A 6,667-nucleotide genomic window follows, 5' to 3' on the forward strand; every position below is an offset into this window, starting at 1 on the left:
AAATCCCAAAGTGATGAAGCTGCACTGCAAAAACTTAAAATCTTACTTACCAAGTATATTTGTCTTATTTCTAGTCAAAAATATCTATTACACTTAAAATAAGACACATTCAGCTAAAGAGTATCATTTCAGTAAGATTTCTGAACTTGTTTTAGGACAGTGAATCTTGAAACTAGACTATTTTCACTTGTTCCAAGCAAAAATATCTTATATTACATGAAACAAATCTGCCAATAGAGCAAGCAAAAATCTTCTAGTTTGAACTTTAGTTCAGTTTTAGGTAAGGAGCTATCTTAAGCTTGTGGAAAAAGTGGTTACAGTTAAGGCTTGATGACATGAATAAATTATACATTGTAAGTAAAGGAGAAAGAGAAAGCTGTGACAAACCAAAAGTGTTTGTTTTTTCAAATTATAGGCTGCAAGAGCTGGATTGTGCAGTGCTAGTCACTGCTATTATCACTGTGTGGAATGTGAAAATGATCTACAGCTAAAGCCTGCGTCATAGACATGACATTTAAAGTAACCATTTTACTAGATGAAGTAATATGTATATAATATATGCAAAACAGATCTTCAAACATTCAAATAAGTAAATCGGATGCCGCAGACCATTCAGATTCATGAGTACATATTCTGATCCTTATTGCATTTTGCATATTCCAAAAGCTGACAGTCACAGCAGTGATCATTTACCTCAGCAGTGGAATAAAGCGTAAAAGAGCATAACATAAATCCCAGTTCATTCCAAATACATTCTTGTCCCAGTGCATCAAATAATTCTATCAGACCGTGACAGGGACAGAGCTATATACAAGATGTCATTTTGTGTGTGTGACTTACACACTTGCACACACCAACGTTACTGGAAATAATGGCCCTCGAAGCTAAACAGGTTTTGTGCTTGGGGAGTGTGATCGTGTGTACAGCGTCTCTTTATGTCTGTCTCCACGTTGGTTGAGTGTGGAGTGAGTGCATATGAGAGCATGAGGGTGGGAATGGATGTTTGTGTCTGTGTGTGCCTGTATGTCTGTGTGTCAGGTTGGGTATCAGACGCCACCTCTCTGGGGACACCTCAGGCCCTCCAAGGTTTGGAGGCCTATCTCCACCCACCACCACTTCCCCTGCCAGTGGCGGACTCCCTCAGGTGTCGGTGCGTTGGTGGTTCTTTGTGTCTGGGGGTGGGCGTCCAGGTACACACCGGCTCACTCCTTGGCGGCCGCTTATCGGGGCCTGGAGCCTGGGGCTCGCTTGGGCCCCTTCGGAGGCAGGGTGCCCCCGGCCTCTCGGCCTGGGGCTCGGTCACTCAGGCACAGCTGGGGGCCGGCGGAGCTCACGGGCGCGTCACTGCAACTCCCCCTGGCTTCTGCTCCGCGGCTGCTGAGTGAACCCTCATCTGGGACTCTCCTCAGCTCTTACTGGAACAGTGGCGCGGCTGCCCCTCTGTTGGTCTTCCTTGGTCTCTTGTGTTCTGGGGGCCTCTGGATGTCTGGAGTTTTGATCTCCTCCATACCCGCTTCACACCCCGGAGGACGGGGCTGTGGCCCCCTCACACTCCCTAGCAGATCGTTACATGGAGAAACCTTTGGAATACAAGCGCGCTGATCCACACAGGTATGCACACGGGTGTTCACTGCTCGTAGACCCAAATTACACCTTTCTTGGCTGCTACTTCGAAGCACATCTGTCCTGCGTGCTGCACAACAACATTGAATATTTAGTATTTACTGCTGTTTACACTTAGCTAGATTAATGCGATGGTGTTGTGTTTAGTATGTTGCTTTGTTGTTGTTTGTTTGTCTTTTTTGCTTGTTTTCTATTCTTCTCTCAACAGGTGATCCAGGAGATTTTTATTTTTTTTCTCCCCCCCTTTCTCACTGTCCCTCTCCCCTTCTGTTTTTCCTTTCCTTCCTCTTTCTTTCTCCCTTTCCTCTCCCTCACTCATGTCTGTCCCGTCTGTAACATCTGGAAATAAAATATAATAAATAATAAAAACAAAGATCGACCAAATGGACCAATACGGCAATGCCACGATGATCCATTTGGCAAAGTAAATCCATTGGGTATCCTTGTTGGTCTTCAGACAACAATTCTGACGGCTAAAGAACCAAATGGGACAGGCAAAAAAGAAGAAAATAAATAAATAAACAGGTTTTGTGCACGTCCCTGTGCAGAACATCAGGGTTTGACTCTCTAGAAACGAGAACAGGCATTTCATAAGTCAAATAGCACTGTTAGGTAGTGTCAGCATATTTTGTATTTATGATTCCTTTTCCTGTTTTGTTTGTTTTTTTTGCTGTTTAAGTTCAAGTTTTACAGTTAGTGTGGAATTTAGTCGTGTTTATGCTTCTAAGTTTAGTTATGGTTCGGTTCCATGTTTTCTTGCCGCTGTTCACTTCCTTGTTTCCTGTGTGAGTCTGTCATGTCCTCTGTGGATGTTCCTTAGCCATGTCCGTGTCTCCCTCAGGGTCTCCTCTCCTGTTCCCATGTCCCTCTCATGTTTCATCCCATGTCTCCCCCGTCTTTCCCGTGCTTCCACGTGCGTTCTTCCCAACCCATCATGTCTCTCGCCCTCTGTGTCTCCCTCTCGCTCCCTGTGTCCCTCACTCCGCGTCCCAGTCGTGTTGTTATTTCATCTCCTGTTTCTGTTTCTTCCCCAGTCCCAGTGTCGAGCCATGAGTCTGGTCATAGTTTGTTCCTGTTGTTTTTGACAGCCCCGCGTCCTGTGTTCAGCATGTTCAGTTTTGCTTCGTTCTGTGTAATTATGTCGATCCATCCCAGCTGTGTTCATCGTGTGTTTCCACTTCCCTCATCACCCTGCTGTGTATAAGGTTGATTTTCCTTTTGTTCATTGTCAGGTCATCTGTTCACTATGCATCATGTCTCTGGTATTCATGCTTCAGGTTTTTCCCCTTGTCCAGGTCTCATGCTCTGTGTTTGGTGTTTAGTTTAATTTCCCCAGTTTATATTGCTTAGCTCTCTTCTGCCTTTCGTTTACTATGTTCATTTCATCTTCAATAAAACAGCTCGCTTTTTGATTAATTCGCGCTTCATTTTGTCTGCGTTTCTCAATTCAATTCAAATCAATTTTATTTACACAACGCCAAATCACAACAACAGTCGCCTCAAGGCGCTTTATATTGTAAGGTAGACCCTACAACAATACATACAGAGAAAAACCCCACAATCATATGACCCCCTATAAAAGAAGGAAAAACTCCTTTTTAACAGGAAGAAACCTTTGTTGGGGTGAGAGAAGGATGACAGGATGAAGACATGCTGTGGAAGAGAGACAGAGATTAATAGCAAGTATGATTCAGTGCAGAGAGGTCTATTAATACATAGAGAGTGAGAAAGGTGACTGGAAAGGAAAAACTCAATGCATCATGGGAATCCCCGGCAGCCTACGTCTATTGCAGCATAACTAAGGGAGGATTCAGGGTCACCTGGTCCAGCCCTAACTATATGCTTTAGCAAAAAGGAAAGTTTGAAGCCTGATCTTGAAAGTAGAGATAGTGTCTGCACTCCATACTGTATATAAATGCCACTTGTTTTGCACATATTCAACTCTGTATATTTTATATATTTTATTATTATTATTATTTATTTTTTTTTTTTTTACTATTTAATTTGTAAAAATGTGTATACACACACACACACACACACACACACACACACACACACACACACACACACACGTAGGAAAATATTTAGTATACACATCCAGAAATGCATACACTATTATATATTGTACATATATTTATTAGTTTCAGGTTGGCCATTCTTGTATTTTTCTCGTTTGTGTTGTTGTGTTTGCACATCTCTGTTGCTTGTGGGGCTCGCACACAAGAATTTCACTCGCATGTGCTGTGCCAGTGTGCCTGCACATGTGATGTGACAATAAAAGTGATTTGATTTGATTTGATTTGATTTGATTTGATTTGATTTGATTTGATTGTCTGTCTCCTGAATCCAAACTGGAAGCTGGTTCCACAGAAGAGGGGCCTGAAAACTGAAGGCTCTGCCTCCCATTCTACTTTTAAATACTCTAGGAACAACAAGTAGGCCTGCAGAGCGAGAGCGAAGTGCTCTAATAGGGTGATATGGTACTACAAGGTCATTAAGATAAGATGGGGCCTGATTATTTAAGACCTTGTATGTGAGGAGCAGGATTTTGAATTCTGGATTTAACAGGAAGCCAAAACAGGAAAATCTGCTCTCTCTTTCTAGTCCCTGTCAGGACTCTTGCTGCAGCATTTTGGATCAGCTGAAGGCTTTTCAGGGAGTTTTTAGGACTTCCTGATAATAATGAATTACAGTCGTCCAGCCTGGAAGTAATAAATGCTTGAACTAGTTTTTCAGCGTCACTCTGAGACAGGATATTTCTAACTTTAGAGATGTTGCACAAATGGAAGAAAGCAGTCTTACATATTTGTTTAATATGTGCATTGAAGGACATGTCCTGGTCAAAAATGACTCCAAGGTTCCTCACAGCGTTACTGGAGGCTAAGATTTTCATGGCTGAGTATAAGTATTATCTGAATTTAGGAATTTAAGGGAAGCATGCATACAGAATTGGTCCTAGCACTGAACCCTGTGGAATTCCATAATTAACCTCAGTGTGTGAAGAGGACTCTCCATTTACATGAACAAGTTGGAGTCCATTGGACGATACGATACAAACAACTGCAGCAGTACCTGTAACACCTACAGCGTGCTCTAATTGCTCTAATAGGATATTATGGTCGACAGTATCGAACACTGCACAGAGATGCGTTTGAGTCTGCAGTCACAAACTCTCACAGATAGTGTATGCAATGCTCATTTTTTTCCTTCAAGAAATCGCGTGGCTTCATTTTGTGCCGTTTGCACAAATACATACTGAATGCCACATGAACATGTTAATAAGGGTGCACAATGGTATGGATGATGTAAGCAACAGTGACTCTTAAATGCTCTGAGGCTTTTTAAAAACCTTGATTATAATTATGAAGTCCTGATTATGTTTCCAAGTGAATAACTGTGACACAAAGTCGTTCAAGAGGCAAGCTTTAAAAGCTCAGACTTGGCACATACTGGTTTCTGGTACAGTTCACCCCTTGTGTGATTCGTGTGACTGATATCTCTGTTTGAGGTGGTGCAAAGTAACTAGAACATTTTTTGTTTACACTTTGTCTACATTTACATTGACAGCTTTTTGTAAGTTTGCAGGCCGTGACTGCCCTACCTCTCAAGCCCAAGGTCCTCACTAAAGAATGGTTTCCCTCTTTCTGATGTGTTGCCAGATTGTTATTGCAGCTGTCTTCAGACAGGTTTAAGGAACCTTCGGTCCTTGGGCGAGACACTTCACCTGTTGCCTACTGGTGGTGGTCAAAGGGCCCAGTGGCCCCAGTGTCCAGCAGCCTCGCCTCTGTCAGTGCGCCCCAGGGCAGCTGTGGCTACAGTGTAGCTGCCATCACCAGTGTGTGAATGGGTGTGTGAATGACTGAATGTAGTGTAAAGCGCTTTGGGGTCCTTAGGGACTGAGTACAGCGCTATACAAATACAGGCCATTTACCATTTCCTGTTCTTTTTTAAATCTAACAGCTGACAAATACCACATATACTGTAATAATGAAAAAAAGCAGAACAAAACCTAAACATACCTAACAATAAAAACTAAACTGAAACAAACAAATCTAATCTATATTTTGTCTGACAGACATTCATGACTTTTTCTGTTGCCTTTTTTCCATTCATTATCTCTAACTCCTGTTAAAGAAAAACCATGAAAGAAAAATTAAGCTTTAGTGCCTAAAAAGCTTTTATTAAGCTCTTTATTTATTGAAGGACAAAGTATACCTGTGAACCAAAGCCATAAGAACATAGTGGGCCTTTCTCAATATGCGTACTTGTGCGTACTTGCGTTCTTGTGTACTCGTGATACGTCACCAGTCGGAGACCAAGTACTGTTCCAATTCGAAGTACGCATCAAGCCGAGAACGCGAAAAAGTCCCGGATGTGTTCTTGCTCCGCCCGTTTTATCGAGCATGCATCGGTGGTGACTTGTGTGGACTTGGTACAGCTAAATATCCCAGAATGCATTTCGTCCAAAACTCAAACGCGGCAATGGCGGACGAGCGGGGCTAAAACTTTTACATATTCCTCTTTCTGGGTCACAAAATAAACTTTTAAGTTATTTTCAAGCGAGAATGTAGCTGTGTGAACTTCAAATATCTGCTCGATTTATCAAGATATCATATATTTCCAAACGCGCTCCGATGTTTTCGGAGACGTCTGTGACCCGCCAGCTCCATAGCAGACCGCGAGGTCGAGGATCATTAGAGCCGGCGAGAACAGCGGACTCCCGGCACATCGTTTCCAACCCCCCCCCCCCCCCGCGGTCTTTTCGCTACTCAGGTTAAACAAACCCCAGTAGTTGTCTATTTTATTGAGTGTCCACTAAAATAAAAATAAAAGCGTTCTAACATCTCACCTGCTTGTTTTTATTAAGGTATGTACACGTATGTACATGTACACTATTTTTATTAATAGAGATTTCACTACTGAGGTTAAACATGATGTATAAGTCACTTAGATCACTTCTAAATATTAATGTTTGGTTTATTTCAGTGTTTTATTTGTTCCTGAGTAAACCGGTTTGGCTGTGATTAAAGTTAAGCTTCATAAC

Source organism: Astatotilapia calliptera, chromosome 12, assembly GCF_900246225.1.
Source record: "Astatotilapia calliptera chromosome 12, fAstCal1.2, whole genome shotgun sequence".
Taxonomy (NCBI): Eukaryota; Metazoa; Chordata; class Actinopteri; order Cichliformes; family Cichlidae; genus Astatotilapia; species Astatotilapia calliptera.